Source organism: Gallus gallus, chromosome Z (assembly GCF_016699485.2).
Source record: "Gallus gallus isolate bGalGal1 chromosome Z, bGalGal1.mat.broiler.GRCg7b, whole genome shotgun sequence".
Taxonomy (NCBI): domain Eukaryota; kingdom Metazoa; phylum Chordata; class Aves; order Galliformes; family Phasianidae; genus Gallus; species Gallus gallus.
Window position 1 is genome coordinate 82,622,987 of NC_052572.1, and position 23,465 is coordinate 82,646,451.

At 52.6% G+C, this 23,465-nt stretch overlaps 1 long non-coding RNA gene across 1 annotated transcript; it reads left to right on the plus strand.

Moving 5' to 3' along the window:
- The first annotated feature begins 4,935 nt into the window (after positions 1–4,935).
- Positions 4,936–6,229, plus strand: LOC121108440. The gene is made up of 3 exons (XR_005842952.1): positions 4,936–5,428; positions 5,794–5,901; positions 6,170–6,229. It is a non-coding gene; the product is annotated as an uncharacterized LOC121108440 (long non-coding RNA).
- Positions 6,230–23,465: the final 17,236 nt, after the last annotated feature.

Consider the following 23,465-nt stretch of genomic DNA (forward strand, 5'->3'; position numbering starts at 1 on the left):
GGTATTACTCTTGGTGGGCAGAAGGAGCTGGTGGATTCAGCAGCAGTAGATTCTGTTGGTTTCCTCTGTGCTGCTTCATCCCTGGAGCTCGCTGCTGCACGGAAGAGTACAGGCGTGTTTATCCCAGGGCTGCTGTAAAGTGGAGCCCGGTTGACATAGCAGCGAGCAGCAGCTAACGGGCTGTGCAGAGGAGGGCTTTGCAGAAGGAGCAGGAGTGCCTGCGTCCATCTGTATCCTCAGATACGTTCTGGCGGTGAGGCAGCAGCTGTGGCCACAGTGAGTGAATGCAGACTGGGCCTGGAGCTGCCATGTGACGCTTCCTAGCCCGCTAGTATACCTGGCAAAGCACAGCCACCCTGCACCCAGGGCAAGCGTTTGTCTTAGTGTCATGTTTCATGTGAAGCTCAGGCACGGGGGGCAGCTTCCCCCCAAGAAAAGGAGGAGGAAATGAGGTCGTCATGGAAGCCAAAAGGCAAAAATACGCTCGGGAAAGAAATTGGCAAAGCAGTCTGGTAGTAGTGCTGTGTTTCTCTTTCTTTATTTCCATCCAGGTGAAAGAGATGACTGCTCTAAGCCGCCCTTGGATGCAAAGAAGGACCCTGGTGTGGATTTGCCATAGGCCCAGCAAGAGGCTCAACAGCACCAAGCGCCGGGTCCTGCACTTTGGTCCCGACAACCCCATGCCAGCTTCTCCAGGATTTGGCTGAGATTCCAACCACGCACTGATTTCTCGAACGCTGGGGTGCCCTTTTGGAATCCTGTGGTCTTGTGACGTGGTCTTGCCTCCCCACCTTGTCCGTCCATGGTGGAGCAGCCGGGTGGCCCTTAGTGATGTCACTAAGCGGCTAGAATGAGGGGAGGAGCAGCGCGTGCTGCTTCCCTTCATTGGAGCGCTTGAGCTCGGCGTGAGTACGTGGCTTGTTGCACTTGTGCACTGATTGAGTCCCTTTGTCTTCATCCCGTCTTGCGCAGTGCCTTGTAGGTAAGCTGAGACGGTGTGGGATAGACGGGTGGGCAGCGAGGGCTTGAGGACTGCTGGCTGGCGGAGCTCCTAGGATCATATTGCTTCATCTTGACCGTCAGAGGCCATTTTCCCCTGGGCCATCCAGTCCAATGCCATCCATCGAGGTGGCTTTTGTGCCACGGTTCTTCCCTGGTTCTTCCCTTTGCTAAATTGTGGAGGCTCATTGACCTGCTCTTTCTCCCTCCCCTCCCCACCCTCCGCCTGCTCCCTTGGTGCAGCTTTTGCTCGCGGAAGATCAGAGCAAAGTGACAAGGAACGGCTGCGGGTTCGAGGATCTTCTTCTACCTTGTTCTGATCTCTTGCCAGGTACGTGCCATGTTTTGTATTGCCACATGGTTCAGCAGCCCGTGTTAAGTCACACCGTGTGTAGTAACACAGCCTCGTCCAGCTGAAATGCAGCTCTGGTCACTTCCTCTCCAGCTCAACCCTCAGCAGGATGCTGCCTGTAGTGCTGGGAGCAGCTAGTGTGAAGGAAGGCAATCCCTTAGGCAAAGAGCCCTAGCCGCAGTTTGTGCAGAGCTGCAGAACATGAGCCAGGGGCACAAGCGTGCATGCTTTGGCTGTGTGAGTGTGGCCCGACAGCTGTAGGGAGCACAGCAGAGATGCAGGCAGCGGAAATGCGTGGGCAAGGCTGCGGCCGGCGCTGGTGGTGAGGCTGCTGCTGGGAGCCGGGGGCTGGGGAGCAGCTCCAGCCCCAGCAGTGACACCTCTCCCTGGCCTGCTACTGCGCTCTCAGCGTGCTGCGGGCAAATGCATCTGCTGCTTTGTGCCAGAGTCCCCATCTGCTAGCAGAGGGACAGCGACTTGGTCCAGTGCTGCGTATTGCAACGGCTGTCCCATTTGAATAGACTGCACACAGTTGTTGTTTCTAGAAGTAGTTCTGAAGAAGTCTCTTGATCCAGTGCTGTGTGAGCACAGGAAATGTGTTTCTTTTCTGTTGCAGCTTGTCGCGCCTGCTGTGATGGGCATCGCGAGCAGCGAGATCAGCCGTGGGCCTGACCGGGCGTTGACGGAGGTACAGTGTGAAGCTCTGCTTGGTCTCTGTTCCCTGCCTTGAGCCAGCAGAATGAGCCACCGGTGTGCTCTCCTGCTTTTCAAGAGAGAGAGCATCCTTCCGGCTCTCTCGGTGTCCCTGAAGAGCTGCCTTAAAAGCTTCATTTCCTTGCTAGTGGCATGTAGATGGCACCCTGAAATCCTCCTTGTTTGTCCTCAGCTCCTCACCGTGGCCTGTGCTCTCTGTTTCAGCCTGAGAACCAGGGGAAGCCCTTGCTGGTCGATGAGGAGTCATCTCTTAATATTCCAGCTATTGCTGCTGGCCATGTTATTAAGAGATACGTTGCCCAGGCAGCGGATGAGCTCTCCTTGGAGGTAAGCAGATAAAGAAGGCGTTCCTTGTTGTCACGGACAGAAGAGTATAACGTGTGAATGCATCAGGAATATTCTCAGACACCTTCAGAATGCCTTGTGAGGCGAAGCCCAGAAGATGCAGGTCCAGATAGGACTTGCACTGGGTTGGATGCAGGGAGAATTTCAGCCATGTCTAAAAGATGGTTTCATTTGGCATGCTTGCACTGTATTCTGTCTGGTGTGTAAGGCAGTGACTCTTGTACCTCCACGTTCAGCTTTCCCACAGGAAATGCCTGAAGAGCTGCCCCGGTGCAATTGCTCTCAATCTGTGCGCTCTTTGGCAGTGCAGAAGAAGGGTGCCATCTCAGCTGTGCTTTCCTCCCAGCTGTGCTGACGCTGGGATTGATGTTGCAATCTCTTGCAGGTGGGAGACCTGGTGTGCATTACTGCTATGCCAGCAAAGGAGCAGAGCCCCTGGTGGAGAGGCAAGCGTGGCTTTCAGGTAGGCACAAGCTTCAGACTCCTGGGCGCAATTGCAGTCAAGTGAGGAACGTCCGCTTCGAGCTGCTCGTCCTGCACAGGGTGGCTTCTGGACGTCAACAGTTTCCCTGTGTTGCTGTCAGAGGTCTTTCCCTTTGGCTCTGGGCTTGGGTGGGAAACTGTCTCCTCATGTGACTTAAAAGCAAGAGCCTCTCGTGCTCAATAGGCAGTCAGGAGTTGACCATCTCTGTCCTTCGTACAAGCACAGAGGACAGAGCCATCTTCTCCGGAACCAAGTATTGCTTTTGTAGGTCTTCTGGCTGCAAATGCTGGACGAGGATTACTTTTGTGCAGGCCATTCTTTGTTGGTGCAACAGTCGAGGCCTGAGAAACGCTGCAGCCAGTATTCCATCACTCTTTCTTTTCTTCTTACAGGTTGGGTTCTTCCCCGGTGAGTGCGTGGAGCTCATTAGTGGAAAAATTCCTGAGGCCCTCATCAACTCAGCGCCAAAGCCAGGTACGGATGTTACACGTGATGGCACGGGGAAGTCAAATGGAGTCTTTTTCTGGGTGTGTTCTGTGTTGAATACCTCCTTGATCCATCCCACGTTCTCCTCTGTGTTGATGATCCTTCCTGCATCCCATGGGGCGTAGGGCTGCTGTTTTGTAGGCAGTGAGAATGAGGGCTTGGGCAAATGCTCGAATCCTTGTAGAATGCAGTGTTGGCAATGTTCTTGCTACTTTGACGTGCTCTGTAGCATGTGTTTCCGCTCAGCCTGGTCGCACTGAGCCCAACCTGAAATGAACTGGTTTCTTCCTTTTGTTGTGCAGTGCCAAAGAAGCGTGGCAAGCTCCTCAGCTTCCTTCGTTCCTTCATGAAGGCCCGCCCAAAGGAACCGAAGCAGCGGGAGCTGGAGAAGGAGAAGGAGAAGGAAGGGGTGTTTGGCTGTGACCTGGGAGAGCATCTTCTCCACTCTGGCCGTGATGGTAAGGAACAGCCCGTTCCTGAGAGCTTCCTCCCTCTGTTGGGCATGACAAGATGAAAGAAAGGGAGATCGTGTCTAGCAAGGGGCAGGTTGATAGCGGTGGAGAAGCGTGAGGTGGGAGTTGAAGGCTGAAAGGGAAGCTGAGGCTAATGCTCATAGGAGACCGGCACACTTGTATTTGCTTAAAGCCAAAGGTGTAAACCAATCCTACGCTAGCCTGAAAACCAAGGAAGCCTTTTGGCCCAAGAGAGTGTAGTGCGTCAGTTTCCTAGCTCTTCTGGACATGAGGTCTCACGCCTCCATTGCGGTGGGAGCTGTGATGGGACTTGTGGCAGTGTCTCTGGCTTCCCCAGAATTACTTTCTGCAGGCTGCTTGGCAGGTTGTGGCATTTCTTGAAAGCCAAGAACACGTCCGTGTCCAGTTTCCTCCCCGGCTCCTGCCTGTCTGCGCCGTCTGCGACAGCCTTCTTTCTCCTGTTAGGAGGAGGCAAGCAGTAGCCTGGCTGGGCTTAGTGGATGGGATGTGACAGGGGCAGCGGCTGAAGCAGGACTTGAATCAGGAGCTCAGCTAAGCGCTGGCCCTTGTTCTGTAGTCCCCCAGGTCGTGCAGAGCTGCGCTGAGTTCATTGAGCAGCACGGCGTGGTGCAGGGGATCTACCGCCTGTCCGGCGTGGCGTCCAAGATCCAGAAGCTGCGGTAAGAGTGCTTCTTGACTGTATGTTGTCTTGCTTTGGAGTTGTTTTCCTCTTTCTCCAAGCCCTCTGTTTTTGTGTCCTTCTCTCCAGCCATGAATTTGAGTCGGAGCAGATTCCGGAGCTCACCGTCCGGGACATTCACAGCGTGAGCTCCCTGTGCAAGATGTACTTCAGGGAGCTCCCGAGCCCTCTGCTGAGCGAGCAGCTGCATGGCAAGTTCTCGGTAAGCACAAGGCAATGGCCTTCATGTCCCTCGTCGTGGCCTTTCCCATCCACACACGCCTGCGCACCTTTTTTTGGTCTTTTTTCTGTTGAAGTTGGGGTTTTGATGGACATCCAGTGGGTGTCTGTGTACAACAAGCAGCTCATGCTTCCTGCACACCGGGTGCACCACAACACCAGGTGTGTGCATCCTGCCATTGGAAATGTGGGAGATGGGAGCAGCAGTGCCCTCTGCAGCTCTGAGGCCCTTTTTCTGTTAGCTCCATGCGCTTGACTCACATGTCTTTGCCACATCCTGCAGCATACCGATGTCACCTGTGGTGGTCCCAGGAGGTAACCATGTGAGGTATTAACAGTGCTTGCGAGGAGTTGAGCTGCATAGTCGATCAGGCTTTCAGGCGGCCCAGTGCTTGGACTGCTTGGCCTTGATGGCACCAGCTGCATGCCGATGTGTTCCCCAGCTTTTCTGCCTGTTGGAAGCCATAAAATCCACCTCGGTGCTGAGCAACAGCGCTCCATCCCCATAGTTGCCGACCCTGCAGCAGGAATCTCTGCTGATCTGTGTCTCAGTCCCTTTCTGCTTTCTTCCAGGACGCTGTTTGTGCCGGTACCGATGAGGAGCGGTTGCTCAGCATGCAGGAGGTCATCCAGCAGCTGCCCGCGCCTCACTACAGGTCAGAAAACTGCTGCCCTCAGTCTGGGGAGCTCAGCCCTGCTGCACTTCAGAGGGCGATGACGCCATGGCAGGCTTTGTCTCACGCTGGCAACGTGATGCCTGTGTGTGTTGAAGTGGCTGGATGTCTGCGTGGGGTGAATGGATTGGGTCAGCTCCTGGGCACGGGGGCACGGCTGGTGCAGCTGATGGCTGCGGCTGTACTGTGCTGGGGCTTGGTGCTGCAGCGTGGCACTTGGGAAAGCTTGATCTGCTTCCTATTCCGTGACAGTAGCAAGAACAAGCAGTGGCATTTCTTGAGGTTTGTTTTGTGAATTGCAGCACGGCGTGCTCAGTGGTGCTGAAGGTTTGGCTCTTGCTTTCCAGGACGCTGGAGTATCTGATGAGACACTTGGCTTGTCTCGCTGGGAGCTGCTCCGCCACAATGATGCCCACTAAGAATTTAGCGATTGTGTGGGCTCCCAACCTCTTCAGGTAAACTTCTTTTTCCGTCTCAGCACAAGGCTTAGATCTGTTCTCCCCACGGGCACACTTTGGAGAGGAGGACAATTTGTGGTCTCTTGGTTTTGTCAAATGGGGCTGGTGTGTCCTTGATCACCAGGGAGAATGTCTTCAGTGGCATCAGTGCTTGCCCACTGCGGAAGTCTCCAGAGCCCAACTGGACAGCCTTTGGCTGCCCAAATGCCCAAACGTGGGGAAACGATCTCGGGTCAATGACTTCTCCAATCTGCCTTTTCTACAGATCCCAGCAGAACGAGGCTGCCTGCGCCAGTGGAAGAGCTGCCTGCGAGGAACTGCAGAGGCAGTCGGATGTGGTGGAATTCCTCATCAACCACACCGACGTCCTCTTCTGCTCCAGCTCCACATCAGGCGTCGGAGATGGAGCAGGTGAGCGTCTTCCTGCATGAGCTTTGTCTTGATGAGACACCTTGATCAAATGCAGGCCTTCTCCAGGATTGTTGAGATACGCTTTGGTATCAGGGGGCCAGCAGACTTGTGGGCTTAGATGAGAATATGGCATCCTCTGTGGCTGGATGCGGAGAATGTCCAAGCCCAAAGTTGAGAAGGAGAAAACCGTCCCTGTCATGGTGATGTTTTGCGTGCAGGTGAAGCTTGATGGAAGGGTTTTGACCTCCTCTTTTTCCAGTGGTTCGGATAAGCAAGGCTGAGAGATGTGCGGCACCTCCCCCAGAAGTGTGATGGCTGTGCCGCTGCTTTCTGATCCTCCCTCTTAGCTGTGGTCTTCCCTTCCAGGGTGCAGTTCTTCATCAGGGCCCAAGTCTGTGCGGGTGTCTTCTCCTGCCACCAAGCTGCTCACCCTGGAGGAGGCACAGGCACAGAGGGGAGGCCACAGCAGCTCTGCCGCTGTGACAGAGAGCAGGGACATGGACGTGGAAGAAGGCCCCGCAGCTGTGCGGGGGAAATTCCACACAATCATTGACTTTCCATCTGAAAGGTAAAGAGGACTTTCTTTTCCAGCAGCTTCCTATCAGACTTGCTTGGGTGGGTTTTTGTGGGTTTTTCTCCACTATTGCTAGTGCCAAAACTTCCAGGAACTACGTGACGCCAATGGTGCGTGTGGTGGTGTACTGAATGTCCCCTCCCTTTGGACTCTGAGGTTCAACTAACAGGCATGCTCTGCATCTGGGTTGACATGGCTGAGGGGAATGTAGCCAGCAAGACTCCAGGGCTGAGCTCTAGGAATGGAACCGTCGTGCTAGGAACAAGCAAGTGTTGGCAAGAGCTCAGGGCAGCTCTTCCCTCACCCTGCACCATGCACGACTCACACCGCTCCCTCTTTTCTCCCTCCAGACCAAGTCCACCCAGCAGGGTGAAGGAATCCCCAGCATGCAGTTGGTGTTCCTGTTTCAGGCCCAGAAAACCATCCTCTGTGGCCAAACGCCAACTGCAGCGCGATGCCAGGGAGCCCTCGGAAACAGAGGTGGTGGTCCTGGCAGGTAAGGGTGCACATCCAGCTGTCAAAACCCTGCTTGTCAGTGCCATTGAATTCATGCTTGGAGTCCACACAAAAGAGAAAGACAAACAACAAAAGCGCAACAGTTCCTTTCGAGACAGTGCTCCTACTGTTGCTATTGTCCTATTTCCTTTGTCCTGCTGCCACTGCATAAGCAAATCTCAAGAACCACTCTCATCATTCAGCTTGTGCAAGTTTGCCACTAACTGTTTGCCTGTGTATCTACTCCTTCCTAGGTGAACCGAGCCCTCGTCCACGCAGAAGAGCCAGAGTGTATAGCGATGCTTCACTGTGTGCCTATATGAATGCAGAGCTGCTAGGAAGCACAAATCGCTGCAGCTCGGATGAGAGCCTTCCATACAACACCAGTGATGGAATGAAGGTGTTGATACAGGTGGAAGCCCTCATCTCTCCCGGCTGTGCAGAAGACGCTGACCTGAGCCTGCCAGAAACAGCGGTCACCGAGCTGGACTGTGACGGGGCACCATTGCAGTGCAGCCCAGCCCAAGCACAGCCCGAGTGCCCCGACAGCAGCAGCTCCATGCAGGAGCAGGTCAGCGTCAGCCAGGAGGAGCCGAGCCTGGTGGAGGGGGACGTAGAATCAGAGCTCCAGTCCCAGGCACCGGGCAGCAGCACGAGCTCTGAGCGCCTCTCTCCTTCACCAGAGACGATGAGTCCCATGTGTACACCGGACCTCTCACCAAAAAGTCCTCCTGGCTGTTAATTAATAAAAGCACGCTGGTGCTGGATCAACGCCTTGACTGCCTTCTGAGTCTTCATTCCCAGGGATTGGGATGGATGCAAGCAACAGCAAGGCAGCTCATGTTGCAAGGCGATGGCTGTGGGCTGTGCGTGCAGCAGAGCTGCGGGTTTGTTCCCATTTTGTCTGGCTGTGGGATGCCTGCAGCGAGAGCTGTGCTCCCGTAGTGTATGGTAGCAAAGAATCTCCAGCATCCGGGATGCTGCTCACGATCATGCCCAGCTTCCGTGCTATGGCTATGGCTTTGTGATGCTTTTGAGTGAGGGATGCCTCGGCTGGTCCCCGACAGCTGTCTCCTCTCTCCCGCCGTGTCCATTCGTGGCTCCCAGCTACGAGCTGGCCCTGCAGAGCATCTGCAGCCCTGTCAGCATCAGCATCCAGCAGCGGCAGGAGGAGCTCCCCGTGAGCAGCATCTGCCCGTCCCTCCCCCGCCGTCTCATTGGTCAGCGGCAGCTCTGTCCCTCCCCCGGGCTCTCATTGGTCAGCGGCAGCTCTGTCCCTCCCCCAGCGTCTCATTGGTCAGCGGCAGCTCTGTCCCTCCCGCGGCGTCTCATTGGTCAGCGGCAGCTCCGCAGGCTCCCATTGGCTGAGCCGCCGTGCGCGGGAACGGCCGTTGGGAGCCGGCAGTGTCAGGCGCGGCTGTCGTCAGCGAAGCGCCGCACCGGCAGCCCGGGCCGCCCCGCAGGAGAGCGCGGCGTCAGCCGGAGCTGTCCGGGCAGCACCGAGCCGGAAGCCGCGGCACAACGGGAGCGAGTGCTGAGGACAGCTCCGCCGGAGGTGTGCGGAGAACGGGAGCGGGAGAGGGAGAGGGGCCCTGCGCGGCCCCCCAAGCACACTGCCCTCCCCTCCCCCGTGGACCCCCCGTGGGGTTGGGCTGTGGGATTGGGATTTGGGCTTGGGGATGGGTGATGGGATTGGGACAGATGGAGGTGTCGGGTCCCTCAGCACCACAGTGCTGCTGCCAGCATCTGAACCGTGCCCCCCCACCCCCAACCCCTCCAGCGCTGCTCCCGGTGCCCCCAGACCCCCTGCAGCTCCCCAGAAGCGGGGCTAAGGTGGGCTGTGGCTACTGGGAGCTGCGGGGAGGCTTCTTGATGCAGCTGGTAAGAGAACCTACGAGAGGAGCTGCCCTGTTAGACCTGCTGTTCACAAACAGAGAAGGTCTGGTGGGAGATGTAGAGGTTGGGGGCTGTCTTGGGCAGAGTGACCACGACGTGGTAGAGTTCTCGATTCTTGGTGGAGGCAGGAGGGGGAACAGCAAAACTGCTACCTTGGACTTCCGGAGGGCAGACTTTGAATTGTTCAGGAGACTAGTAGGGAGAGTCCCCTGGAGTTCAGTATTAGAAAGCAAAGGGGTACAAGATGGCTGGTTGCTCTTTAAGAAGGAAGTCTTAAAGGCGCAGGAGCAGGCTGTCCCCCTAAGCCGCAAAATGAGCCGGTGCGGAAGAAGACCGGCGTGGATGAATAGGGAACTCTTCTTGAGGCTCCAGGAGAAAAAGAGAACCTACCTCCTCTGGAAGAAGGGACGGGCAACCTAGAAAGAATACAAAGAAGTTGTTAAGATGTGCAGGGAGAAAATCAGAAAGGCTAAAGCCCAGCTTGAACTCAAGCTGGCTGCTGGGGTAAAAGGGAACAAGAAACTCTTTTACAAGTATATCAACAGCAAGAGGAGGACCAGGGAGAATCTCCATTCTCTACTGGATGAGGCTGGCAATGTAACCACTGAGGATGAGGAAAAGGCAGATGTTCTGAATGCCTTCTTTACCTCTGTCTTTAAAAGACAGACCGGTTATCCTCAGGTTTCTCTACTCCCTGACCTGGCAGCCTTGGCTGGGGAGCAGACTAAACCCCCCACGATTCAGGAGGTAACAGTTAGAGACCTGCTACTCCAACTGGACTGCCACAAGTCCATGGGACCGGATGAGATTCACCCGAGAGTGCTGAGGGAACGGGCGGAGGTGATAGCCGAGCCGCTTTCCATCATCTATCAGTGCTCCTTGTTGACGGGTGAGATCCCAGAAGACTGGAGGCTTGCCAATGTGACTCCCATCTACAAGAAGGGCTGCAGGGAGGATCCGGGGAACTACAGGCCTGTTAGCCTGACCTCGGTGCCGGGGAAGATTATGGAGCAGATTGTCTTGAGGGAGATCACGCGGCACGTGCGGGTCAACCGGGGGATCAGGCCTAGCCAGCATGGGTTCACGAAGGGCAGGTCCTGCTTGACCAACCTGATCTCCTTCTATGATCCAGTGACCCGTCTGGTGAATGAGGGAAAGGCTGTTGATGTGGTCTACCTAGACTTCAGCAAAGCCTTTGACACTGTCTCGCACAGTATTCTCCTCCAGAAGCTGGCAGATCGTGGCTTGGACAGATACATTCTTTGCTGGGTAAGGAACTGGCTGGAGGGCCGAGCCCAGAGAGTGGTAGTGAATGGAGTTAAATCCAGCTGGCGACCGGTCACGAGTGATGTTCCCCAGGGGTCGGTGCTGGGGCCTGTCCTCTTTAATATCTTTATTGATGACCTGGATGAGGGCATTGAGTGCACCCTCAGTAAGTTTGCAGATGACACCAAGCTAGCTGGAAGTGTTGATCTGCCTGAGGGTAGTGAGGCCTTACAGAGGGATCTGGATAGGTTGGATAGCTGGGCTGAAGCCAATGGGATGGGATTCAACAAGACCAAATGCCGGGTCCTGCACTTTGGCCACAATAACCCCAGGCAACGCTACAGGCTTGGGGCAGAGTGGCTGGAAGACTGTGTAGAGGAAATGGACCTGGGGGTGTTGATTGATGCTAGACTGAACATGAGCCAGCAGTGTGCCCAGGTGGCCAAAAAGGCCAATGGCATCCTGGCTTGTATCAGAAATAGTGTGGCCAGCAGGAACAGGGAAGTAATTATTCCCCTGTACTCAGCACTGGTGAGGCCGCACCTCGAGTACTGTGTCCAGTTTTGGGCCCCTCAATGTAAGAAAGACATCGAGGCCCTGGTGCGTGTCCAGAGGAGGGCAACAAAGCTGGTGAGGGCTCTGGAGCACAGGCCTTATGAGGAGTGGCTGAAGGAGCTGGGGTTGTTCAGTCTACAGAAGAGAAGGCTCAGGGGAGACCTTATTGCTCTCTGTAACTACCTGAAGGGAGGTTGTGGTGAGCTGGGGGCCAGCCTCTTCTCCCGGGTGACTAGTGATAGAACGAGAGGGAATGGCTTCAAGCTGCGTCAGGGAAGGTTCAGGCTGGACGTTAGGAAATACTACTTGTCTGAAAGGGTGGTCAGGCACTGGAATGGGCTGCCTAGAGAGGTAGTGGAGTCACCGAGCCTGGTAGTGTTTAAAGAGCGTTTGGATGTTGTGTTGAGGGACATGGTTTAGCGAGAACCATTGATGAAGGGCGGATGGTTGGACTGGATGATCCTGTGGGTCTTTTCCAACCTTAGCGATTCTATGATTCTATGATTCTATAGGGGGATATGGGGCTGATGGGGGCTGTGCAGGGACTGTTAAGGCGTATGGGTCTATAAGGAGCTGAGGGGGACTCTAGGGGGGATCTGGGGCTGTGGTGAGCAATCAGAGGATTTGGGTCTATAGGTGGCTGTGGGGAGGTTATCGGCGGGGGGGTATATAGTCAGGCTGCCCAGGGAGGTTGTGGGTTGTCCTTCTCTGGAGATACTCCAAACCCAGCTGGATGCCTACAGTACAGCCTGCTGTATGGAGCCTGTTTTGCGGGGGGAGGGGTTGGACTCAGCGATCTCTAGAGGTCCCTTCCAGCCCCTACAGTTCTGTGATTGTGTGATTCTAACCGTTGCTTCTTGCAGCAGTAGAGTGTTTCAGAAGAGAGAAAAAGATGGCGGCCCTGAACTGGCTTTCTGTGGATGGTAAAGCTGTGCTGAGAACTGGGCTAACTACTGCAGCTGAAAATGCGTGCCGTGTGTGCAGAGGCAGAGGAATAACTTTTCCGTGTAGGTTGAGCTTGTCTAAGGTAGGTGTCCTTGCTAGGTGAGCTTCTGCTTTAAAGCATCAAGTTGTAATTTTAAAAGTAAGGTTTCCAGTTCTTTTTTTACCCAAGTGATTTTTTAGCCAGGAGAGATTGGAGGTGCTGTTTGGTGATGGAAGACGGAGAGAGGAAAAGCAAGTAAAAGGCATGCTGTTCATAGCCGCCACATGCCATGGGCACCGTTGTCGTCCTGCACAAAGGAGGAGCAGCTCAGCAAGCTTGGCCTGGGCCATGGGAGGGAGCATACAGACATCTGGACCAAGCGGAAACGAGTTAATTGTGCAGGTTGGTTGTTTCCTGCTGTTTGTCCCACGTCCTGTTGCTCAGTGGTAGATCTGTTCACGTTCAGTGCTAGCAGGAATGTCCCCGAGCATTTTTGTTTCAGCTGTCGCAACGCTTTGTTCCCTTGCTGCTGGGCTGGGGCGTTTGAAGAATGATGCACGTGCTGATGCCCAGCCAGGCTTTGGGGCTGAGTCTGCAGAGCAGGGTATGTGTGTGGCAGGAGTGAGGCTTGTGGGGGAGCAGGCCAGGTGGAATCCAGTGCGCTTTGCTCTTGTTCTCAGTGCTTGTTTTTGCTCAGCAGGGCAGGTGGTGAACCTCATGAAGCAATGCCTGCAGACGGGGTTTGCGGAGCAAGAGGTCCTGCAGGCCTTGTGTGACCGCCATGGAGCTGTAGCGAGGCTGCGTCAGTGTAAAAGAGCAGAAATCCCCGGAGGCGTGAAGGTGAGCTGTGGGCTCCAGTAGTGCAGGAGGGGATGTACGTGCTCAGGGTTTGGCTGCTTCTGCGTGTGTTAAGTGAGTGTGATAGCACTGCTTGGTTCGTTTGTATGTGTATGGAACAAGTGTGACATCCTTTGTGCTGGAGTCGTGTGGAAGGAGTCCTATGTGTTTGCGACCTGACTTGAAGCCTGTGGGCATCACGGAGGAGTAGGGGAAGGGGATGAGGCAAGAGAAGTTGGGGTAAGAGGATGAGTCGTAGGAACAGGAACCTGTTTGGCCGATCTGAAGTGCTGCCATTCTCTTTTTGGTTTAGGAATCTCTGTGTGCTTTTTAATGAAGAACAAACTCGTTGTTCATCCTGTGAGCGAATTCATTCAGGCCTATTAGTTGGTGTTGTTCTCTCCATGGAACTGCAAGTGAAATGGATACTTCTGGTGTGATGTGTGGCCCCCTCCCGCCTTCTCAGATCAACCAAGTTGGCAAGGCCTGGCTCTTGGTTGGTGAGCTGTGCCCAAGGTGAGAGAGGTGTCTCTTCTGGGCTTGACGTGCGGCAATCAGACCGTATAGCCGGTAAGGGTATAGAGCAGGCATGTGTTTCTTGGTGACGCGCGTACTCCCTGGTGCAAGGGGGATCGCTCCACCTACCATTCACACTAACTTGCCCTGTAGACATCTAATCAGCTCCCTGCCACGTGTTTTTGAGCTGCTCTCCAGCCCTTATCTCGATGGCCTTCATCCTCCCTGTTATTCCTGACCTAGTGTCTGTGAAAGTGCTTGCAATCCCTTGTTTTCTAACACTCTCTACCTAAACTCTCTCTGTTTGCCTCTTATTTCTACTTTGTGCAGCTACTCTCCCTTTTTCTTGCTGTGAGGCCCTTCTCTTTCTAACTGCAGGCTCTTGTTCTCACTCTTCAGTTCCCCCCTTTTCTATAGTCTAGCAGGACTTCAACCTGCTAGATCATTTTGATTCTGTTCTACGTGTCCCAAAATAGGCCCCACTTCCCACCTTTGGCCTCAACGCATGTCTCTTCCATATCTCCTTTTTCTTTCTAGTACTCCGGCACAGGCAGGCAGAGCATCTCATCATGACACAGGTAAAACCTCCCAACAGCACCAAGAGGATGCAAACTAGGAAGAGCTGCTTTAACCATCCTAGATTCAGTAGCCAGCTAGTAAGCAAGTTCCCTAAATCTCCTTCCCAGCTGGGGTCATCCTGACTTGTCCTATGCAGGACTTTCGTCTGTTCCCAAACTTTCCATCAATCTCTCTCGATTCTTAAATCCTTCTTGCTGTAAGCACAGCGACTCTGACTTATTCTTGTGCATACCCCTCCTTCCTTGGCTGTTAATCGGTCTAGTGCCATCCTATTCTGGAGCACTGCTTTGGATAAAGGGGATACTTCTTCTTGGATTGCTCATAATGCATCTGTTGTGGCATTCTCTATGATTTCCAGAGTTGCAGAGATATTGACTCTAGCTTTTTCTAGCTGGGCAACTCCTAGAGCCGGGATAAGGGCTCTCGGAAAGCGGTGGTATCCCCTGTTCTATATAGCTAGGGGGTTGTATGTACGCTTCGTTTGAATCCCAGGGGTCCTCAGGAGTCCCCGAGGGATCTCCTCACGCACCATGGTCTGGGCTATTAAGTATCCTGTAGTGCAAGTCCCTGTCCAATTTAAAGGTACTGCTTTCCGTGCCTGAGCGTCCCCACATAACCACCATGTGGTATCCATGAGGTAACTTCAGACATCTAATTACCTCCCTGCCAAATGTTTTTGAGCTGTTCTCCGGTCCTTATCTTTATGGCCTTCATTCTCCTTGTTATTCTGGACCTAGCGCCTGTAAAAATGCTTGGAATCTCTTGTTTTCTAATACTCTCTACATAAACTATCACTATTTGCCCCTTATGTCTACTTTGTGAAGCTGCTTTCTCTTTTCTTGCTATGAAGCCCTTCTTTCTATACTGCAGGGACCTGATTTTGCCCTTCAATTCCCCCCTTTTCTATAATCTAGCAGGACGTCTACCTGCTAGATTCTCTAATCTGTTCTATTTGTCCCAAAATAGGTCCCACTTTCCACCTTTTGCCTTAGCTCATGTTTCTTCCATATCTCGTATTCTTTTCTCGTATTTCGGCACAGGCAGGCAGAGCACTTTATCATCACACAGGTAAAACCTACAATCAGTACTAAGATGATACAAACTAGGAAGAGCTGCTTTAACCATCCTAGATTTGGTAGCCAGCTAGTAAGCAGGTTCCGTAAATCTTCCTTCCAGTTGGTGTCATCCTGATTTGTCCTATGCCGGACTTTCGTCTGTTCCCAAATTTTACTTAATTCTGTTTCAGTTCTTAAATCCTTATTGATGTAAGCACAGCAACGCTGATTTATTATTGTACATACTCCTCCTCCCTTGTCTGTTAATAGGTCTAATGCCATCCTATTTTGGAGTACTACTTTGGATGAGGAGGATACCTCTTCTTGGATTGCCCGTAATACATCTGTTGTGGCATTCTCCACAATTTCCAGAGTTGCAGAGATATTGACTCTAGCTTTTTCTAGCTGGGTAACTCCTAGAGCCAGGCTAAGAGCTCTCAGAAAGCTGTGGTATCCTTTGTTATATATAGCTAGGGGGTTGTATGTAAGCTTAGTTCTAATTCAAGGGGTCCTTAGGAGTCCCCGAGGGATTTCCTCATGCACCGTGGTCTGGGGTATTAAGTATCCTGTAGTACAAGTCCCTATCCAATTTAAAGGTAATGCCTTTTGTGCCTGGCCGTCTCCACATAGCCACCAGTATCCATGAGGTAACCTACATCGCCTGGACATATTTTTCTGATGAGTGAATGATGCTCCCATCTCTACAATTCCAAGTACGTTCTTATCTGAGACCCAATAGGACTCCTTATCGATCCTAGGATCACACCCCTCACCTTGGTTCCACCTTCCAGCTTCACTGATCCCTGATACTGCCCCAGAATTTCCATATTCCCAACTACACCCTATGCCTGTCAAGTTCCGTCATCCAACCCCCACCCCACCTTTACCGTCAGTTTTTCTGTCTACAAAGATAGATCTAGTAAAGTTAATAACTAGTAAATCAAACTTAGGTCCTTTTTGTGACTTGTCTTCTATCCCAAACTTACACTTTCCATGCTCTAGCCAATCTGGAATGGTCCAGTGTAGTGCCACTATCCCATAAACAGGCACTTTTCCCTCCCCTCTAGGGAAGGCAGTGCATATCCAACAAGATTTGTTGAGAGCCTGGCCAATTTTATCAGTTATTTTTAAGTAGCTATTCACTTGCCAAGCTATGACTACTGCTCCAATCATACTGATTATTATCAAAATCTTATACATGCTTTTGGATCCTGATTTTCAGTGGTCCTCTCTCTTGTGCTGTTTGCTGTGGTCCTGGTGCTTTCTTCAGGCAGGTATGACGTATCCACAGTGTAAGTCCCTCTACCTTGGCCGTGGTGTGGGTGGTCAGGAGAAGTTGGTAGGGTCCTTCCCACTTTGGTTCCAGAGTTGAATCTGAGAGAGAGGTTTAACATAAACATATTAGCCTGGCAATACATCATGCACTGGACCATCTGGGCCTCATGCCCTGGCACCGAATACTGCTTGTTCAATTTTCTTTAATTGCTTTGCCAAGCTGACCATATATTCACTCAACACCTTATCCCCCACCTGTATAGAGATTTCCTTTTGTACAGTATAGGGTCACCCATAAAGAATCTCATGTGGGCTTAATCCTTCCTTGCTTTGGGGTTTAGTCCAAATTCTCAGAAGTGCCAAAGGCAGTGCCTGCAGCCAGGGAATCCCAGCCTCTTGGCCAAGTTTTCCTATCTGTAATTTGATCAGGTGATTCGTTTTTTCCACCTGTCCGCATGACTGCTGTCTATAAGGTGTGCAATTGCCAATCAATTCCCAGTCATGTGCTTATTTTTTTTTTGGACCACCTTGGCAAAAATGTGGGCCTCGATCTGCTGAGATGGGTACAGGAACCCCGAACCTTGGAATTAACAGCATGTAACAGCATTTTCGTTGCTTCCCGAGCCTTAGGAGTCCTCCAGGGAAATACCTCTGGCCATCCCCAAAAGGTATCAGTTAGTGCCAACATCCAGCGATCCCCCCCTTTTCTTGGGGGTTTCAGGAAGTCACTTTGTCACTGTTGCCCTGGAAGGTTCCCTTTCCCAAAAGGCCCACTTGTAGCCCTTTGCTGGTACTAGGATCGTGCTTTGTAACGTCTGTTTGCCCAAGACATTTTCTTCTCCTCTCTTAGAACCAATTTCCATGGAGTACCAAAGGGCAAAACAATGTGTCCATCTGTCAGCCTGCTCTCTTCCCTTCTAAATGATGACTTAGATTTCTGTCTTCTTGAAAATATTTTACAGGTTTTGACTCAGGTTCAGCAATTTTAAGCTTACGGTCTGGAATTAAAGCCCTCTTCAACGACCTGTTCTGCCCCCTGATCCACCATGTTCTCTCCACTTTCCGGTACGGTGTTCCCTTTCTGATGTCCTTGACAATGGATGGTAGCCACGCTCTTTGTTGATTTACATCAGGCTGTTTTTCCTTGTGCGTGAGCAATCCTTGCTCTCTTCAGGTGGTCCTATGAGCATGTAGCATCCCAACTGCGTAATTATACGGACAGATGCTATGTCAGGCTCTTGTCAAGGCAGTTATTTCAGGCTTCCTAGAGACAGTCCCCCCAGGTCATGGTTGTGTTTCGGTGACCTTGTCAGTAGCAGTTCCTGCATATCCTGCCTTACGGTTTCCTTGTCTCACCAACCTGCTTGCATCAGTAAGCCAGGTGTCTTCTGCATCTTCTCAGGATTCGTCTTTCAGGTCCGACTGGTAACAGTGCGTAGCTTCAGTTGTTTCCAAGCAGTCCTGAAATGCTTGTTCTCCGGGAATTCCGCTAAGGAGAGATGCTGGGTTGACAATATTAGTTGCAGTTATTTCTGCAACATCCTGCTGTTCCAGGATGGCCTGGTATCTCAGGAAGCCCTGGGGGTGAGAGCTCATGCCCCCCTTTTACCTCCAAAACAGTATAGACACTGTATGAGATATTCCAACTGTTCTTCTTTGGCCTAGCGTAGATGTCCCAGATTCTTGAATCTTGAGCACTGGTGCAGCCACCGCCCTCAACCACTCTGGCCATCTCTTACTGAGTTCCTGAAGGGGCTTTACCACCAGTCCGTAGCCATGTATCCACAGTTGGCACCCTGCTGTCATTCCTGAGAATGTATGGAGTTCCTCGGCACTTTGTGGCTCAGGGCTTTGGCAGATGGCTTCTTTCCTGGCAGTCCTTGAGGTTCCAAGTCCAGCTGTAATCTCCTATCCCAGATAGGTCCCTTGCTGTTGAGTTCTTGGTGCCTTCTGTTGAGAAAGTCGATCATTGAAACCAAGAAATTCAGCACATTCGCAGTCCATTGTACGCAGGCCTCTTTGTTTCTGTGGCATCCACATGCTGCAATCAAGATCCACCGTGGGATGGAGGAACCCAAATCTCAGGCTCCCGAGTTGAGCAGTTCTCCAAAATCCTTGGGCTGTTCTCACAGCCCTGGCTAACACTGTCCAGGTGAACGGAGTCTTTTTTGTCCCGGACTGGGGCTCTCCTATTCAATGGCAAATCACCTTAGGCTTCCTATGGCCAAACCAGGCAGAAAAGGCATCCTTCCAACCCAGAAGGTAAACTCCACCTACTTGTTCCCTAACTTAGTTACTAAAGTGTATGGATCATATGGATTCATCTGAGAGATTGGAGTATTGTATATGGATTCACATTCAATTAGTAATCCGAAATCCACAAGTTATCTATGGTTTCTTTTCTCCTTCTCCAGTTGCATATCCTCAAAGGGCACTGCTTAACCCTGAGTGGGCTACCCCTAGATCTTGCTTTGAACTTAGGGCTGCATTTTGGCTCTACCAGACATCCCTGATAGCCACACGGCTAAGCATACCTTAGTGAAGATTTCTGTAACTTCTGGGGGTACACCACTGTTTGTGCCAGTTTGTATGTAAGCCAGACTTACCATTTTCAGTCAGTTCATCTTGTTTGACCCTTAGCACCAGTGTTATTGAATTGACTCTCTGCATCCATTTGTTCTGATGAGTCTTGCCAGAGGAACGGTTTTGGAGAACCTGGCATCTACAGGCATGTATGTATTCCTCCTTATTTTCTCAGCCTCTCTTGAAGTGATCCCAAAAGGGAAGCCTTTTCTTGTTGGGCAGTAGCTCCGACTTGTGTTGCAAAATCATCTCCGGGTGGTAAGAGGCACCCGTGCCCACCGGAAACGAAACCTCTTTCTCCTGCTCTCCTAGCTGCGATTTCACCGGTGGATTTGCTAGGAATAACTTCCCAGGTTGCCATTCTTCAGCTTTTGCAATCAGAGATGGTTGGATTTCTGCACCGCTGTCTCATTTCCCTGCAGTTGGCACAGTGCTTTTGGTCCAGCAGGGCTGGAAGCCTCCCCGTCCACGGGCTCTTCCGACCTCGGAAAGTCATCTGGACCTGAAATGATTAGATCCACGGTTCGGAACACTCAGCAGATGGTGATAACAATCACACAACCTAAAACTCCCACTACTATCTTGCTGTTATCAGGAAAAGGAGGGAGAGCTGTTGCTCTTCCCTTGCGTCTGACTTGCAGGTCCCCTTCCCCAGGCATCCTGTGAGGCCCTTCTCAGAGTCTCTAACTGCAGGGTCCCGTTCTCACTCTTCAGGCTTTGAGACATGCCTTCCAGTTGCACGTTGTGTTCTTTGTGTTGTGTTGACTTCTTGAGCTCCAGCCCTAAGGGAGGATCCGAGCGGTAGCGCAGAAGGAACGGTTTAGAGTGGAAGTGCACCGCAAAGGGCCGGAGGCAGCAGGAGCAGGGAAGTGATCATCACCACTGTACTGCACTCAGCACTGGTGAGTCCTCTCCTTGAGTAGTGTGTTCAGTTCTGGGCCCCTGTCTAGAAGGGGGACCCTGAAAGCCTGCAGTGTGTCCAGAGAAGCGCAACGAAGCTGTGAGGGGTGTAGAGCACAAGTGTGATGGGGAGCGGCTGGGGGAAGTGGGATTACTTAGTGTGGAGAAGAGGAGGCTGAGGGAAGACTTTCTCCCTCTGTCCAGTTACGTGACGAGAGGTTGTGTTGAGGTGGGGGTGGTCCTCTTCTCTCGTGGAACTAGTGCTAGGATTAGAAGGAATGGCCTCAGGTTGCATGAGGGGAGATTGAGGTTGGATGTGAAGAAGAACTTCTCCCAGTGGGTGTTCAGCCGCTGGAGGGGGCTGCCCAGGGAGGTGATAGAGTTACTGTCCCTGCAGGTGTTCAAGGGACACTGGAAGTTGTAGTGAGGGACGTGGCTTAGTGGGAAGGAAATGGTGGTGGTAGGTGGGTGTTTGGACTGGATGATCATGGAGGTCTTTTCCAACGTTGCTGATGCTATGATTGTAGGAGAGGCATCTGCTGGGTGAGTGCTTTGCTGGGTGAGCGTCCCCCTGCTGGAAAGCAGGCAGCTGTGGTCTTTGCCAACAGCCAGATCCACGGGGATTGGAAGCCTTTGGAGCCGGAACCTTGTCTTTCCCGTCTCATGCCCAACAACTCATGCTGTTTGAAAGCAGCACCTTAGAGGCAACCTTGATTTCTCCAGCCTTCTCCGAGCTTTCCTAGAATCCTAGAATCGCTAAGGTTGGAAAAGAGCCACAGGATGATCCAGTCCAACCGTTCACCCTTCAGCAATGGTTCCCGCTAAACCATGTCCCTCAACACAACATCCAAACAGTCGTTGAACACCACCAGGGTCGATGACTCCACCACCTCTCTGGAATGGCAGCCCATTCCAGTGCCGGGCCACCCTTTCAGACAAGTAGTATTTCCTAACGTCCAGCCTGAATCTCCCCTGGCGCAGCTTGAGGCCATTCCCTCTAGTCCTATCACTAGTCACCCGAGAGAAGAGGCTGGCCCCCAGCTCACTACAGCCTCCCTTCAGGTAGTTATGGAGAGCAATAAGGTCTCTCCTGAGCCTCCTCTTCTCCAGACTGAGCAATCCCAGCTCCTTCAGCCACTCCTCATAAGGCCTGTGCTCCAGAGCCCTCATGCTCTTGATCATGCCCAGCTTGCTGGCTGTGGCTTTGTGATGCTTTTGAGTGAGGGATGCCTGGGCTGGTCCCCGCCAGCTCTCTCCTCTCTCCCACCATGTCCATTCCTGGCTCCCAGCTAGGAGCTGGCCCTACAGAGCATCTCCAGCCCTGTCAGCATCACCATCCAGCAGCGGCCAGAGGAGCTCCCCCTGACCAACGCCAGGCAGTACTGCTCGGTCTGCAGGTTAGCTGCCATTTACCTCTGGGTGTCTCTTCCAGAAGACTCATACAGCAGAGCGTTTTCCTCATCTGCAGCACGCAAATGCTACAAAAGCAGAAACAACCCAGGAAGCTGTGGGTTTGCGAGTCTGCATGGACATGCACTGTCTGTTTTGATGGTGCTCTGCCATCCTTTTTGTCCTTCTCCTTGTTTGTCCATATGTTGCTGAGGATTGGAAAGCTGCATGTCCCATAATTCCCCAGAACCCAACTTAGGTGACTGGTTGCCTGAACAGGTAAGGACCGTGTAAATATACAAATCTTTCTCATTGCACAACACGGCAGTGCTGCCAGACTTTGGTATGGCTCTTTAGGGCACCTTGCAGGCTGTGTGACATTTTCCTCTCACCTTTCCCTTTCTTTCCCCAAGGTTTTGCCTTGCTTTGCCCTTTTATTCCTGCTACCTTCCTCTGTGTTGCTCAGGTGTTGCCATTCTTCAAGAGCGTTATCCAGTTGGGTTGCACTGCACCTCTTCATGCCTTGCATCTCTCTGGAGCACAAGAGCAGATTGATGGGGGGATCTGTCGAGCAGATTGAGGTGGAAGTCAAAGACTCAAATCCAATGTTGCGAAGCCACTGCGGATGCCAAATCCCTGCACGGGAGACCTGGCCGTGTGCAGGAGTTACTGCAGGATGAGGAGCTGCTATTGGTCTTCAAGCAGGTAGGAGTTTGTTATCCACACATAATACTGTATGTATTTGTTGTTGGTGTTGTTTTAAAATCAGTGCCAGTATGCAGTCTGATCCTATGTGTTTGAACAGTGTGGTGTAAGGATTGTCAGCTGAGAACAGCAGCAGAACATGGGGCTGTTGCAGGGGGAAGGCGTGGGGAAGGAAGCAGGGAAAGGAAAGGGAAAGCCTGGAAAAGGAATGGGGAAGGCACGGGGTGAAGGAAGGGGGCAAGAGACAGGGGAATGAAGGGGAAAGGACAGAATACCTGTAGAGCAGCCTAAAAAGCAGTAACAAGCTCTGGGAGGACCATGGAGTGCCAGATTCTGTGCTGGGTGTTTATCTGTGTGTGTACGTTGTCAGTGTTTGTGCCTGGCTGCACTGCTCCAGCCCAGAGCCCGCTGCCTGCAGCTGCATCTTTGCTTCCTTCCCTCCTGCCCGGAGCCCCACGGGTGCTCCCACAACTCCCTTCCCACCCCCAAAATGCCAGAGAAGACACCTGGCAGTGGGATGGAGGAATCCCAGCAGCCCGTTTTCCTTCTGCCTGCAGCTCTCTCCTCCTCTGCCACACAGGGCTCCAGACTGTCCAATGGGAAAGACGTGGGGGAAAGGGAGTGCTGGCAGGAGCGACTGCTGCGGCTGACTGGGGAGGGTCTGCATCCCACGTGCCCTCCTGTGCTCTCTCTCCAGCTGCAGGAGGGCCAGAGAAGGGCAGATGAAAAGCTGCAGCTGAGCCTGATGGACCTGCACAGCTCTCGGGCTGTCTTCCAGAGGTAGCTGTGATTTACATTAGGTAGCTGTGAAATACATTAAAGCACGAAGAAGACAGAGGCTGAGTGAACACCAATATGGCGCTCTGCTTTCTGCCAACGTGCTTTAATTTTGTTGTCGTTAAATGTACTGGGCAGTTACATTTTGGTACGTGAATATTTCAAAACAGTGCAACGGATGCTGGCAAAAAGTAATTTCTTAAACTTTTTATTATTATTATTATTATTTTCTTTTTGTAAAGCTCTTAGCACGGCTTTCCTGAGTTTGGAGGAGTTTCCCTCTGTTTTCTTCGTCTTCACCCCCACCGCCCCCCACTTCTCATTCCGTGTTCTTCCCCCGTCATCCCGACAGAGCACTGACCGCCAGCGATTGCGCCGCGGGCCGCATCGATCCCGTCGAGGTTCTTTCTGCGGTCTCTGCCGCCCCCTCGTGGCCAATGCGCGGAACTGCCGCTGTCCGCTGCTCAGTCCTGCAGGCGGCACAACGCGTGCGCGTAGGAATGCGGAAGCGGCTTCGTAACCGCTCTGTGCAGCTCATCCGCCGCTCTCTATTGTGATTAGTCCTCCAGGTCACAGCGAGCATGCGCCCGACGACTCCAAACCGGCAACTGTTGCTCCGAAGCGCTACGCGTGCGGGCGAGCTGCCGGTTCTCGGACCGCCGGCTCAGCCATCTCCTCCTTCTAAACCAGGATGCCCCTCATCTGTTTTCACTAGATGTGAAGGACAGGTGGGGTCAGGCATCTGCAGCTGCCGAGATAGCCATCCCCATCACCTCTCAGTGCTCACGCAGCCAGAAGCAGCTGTACTGATAAGTTCAGACAT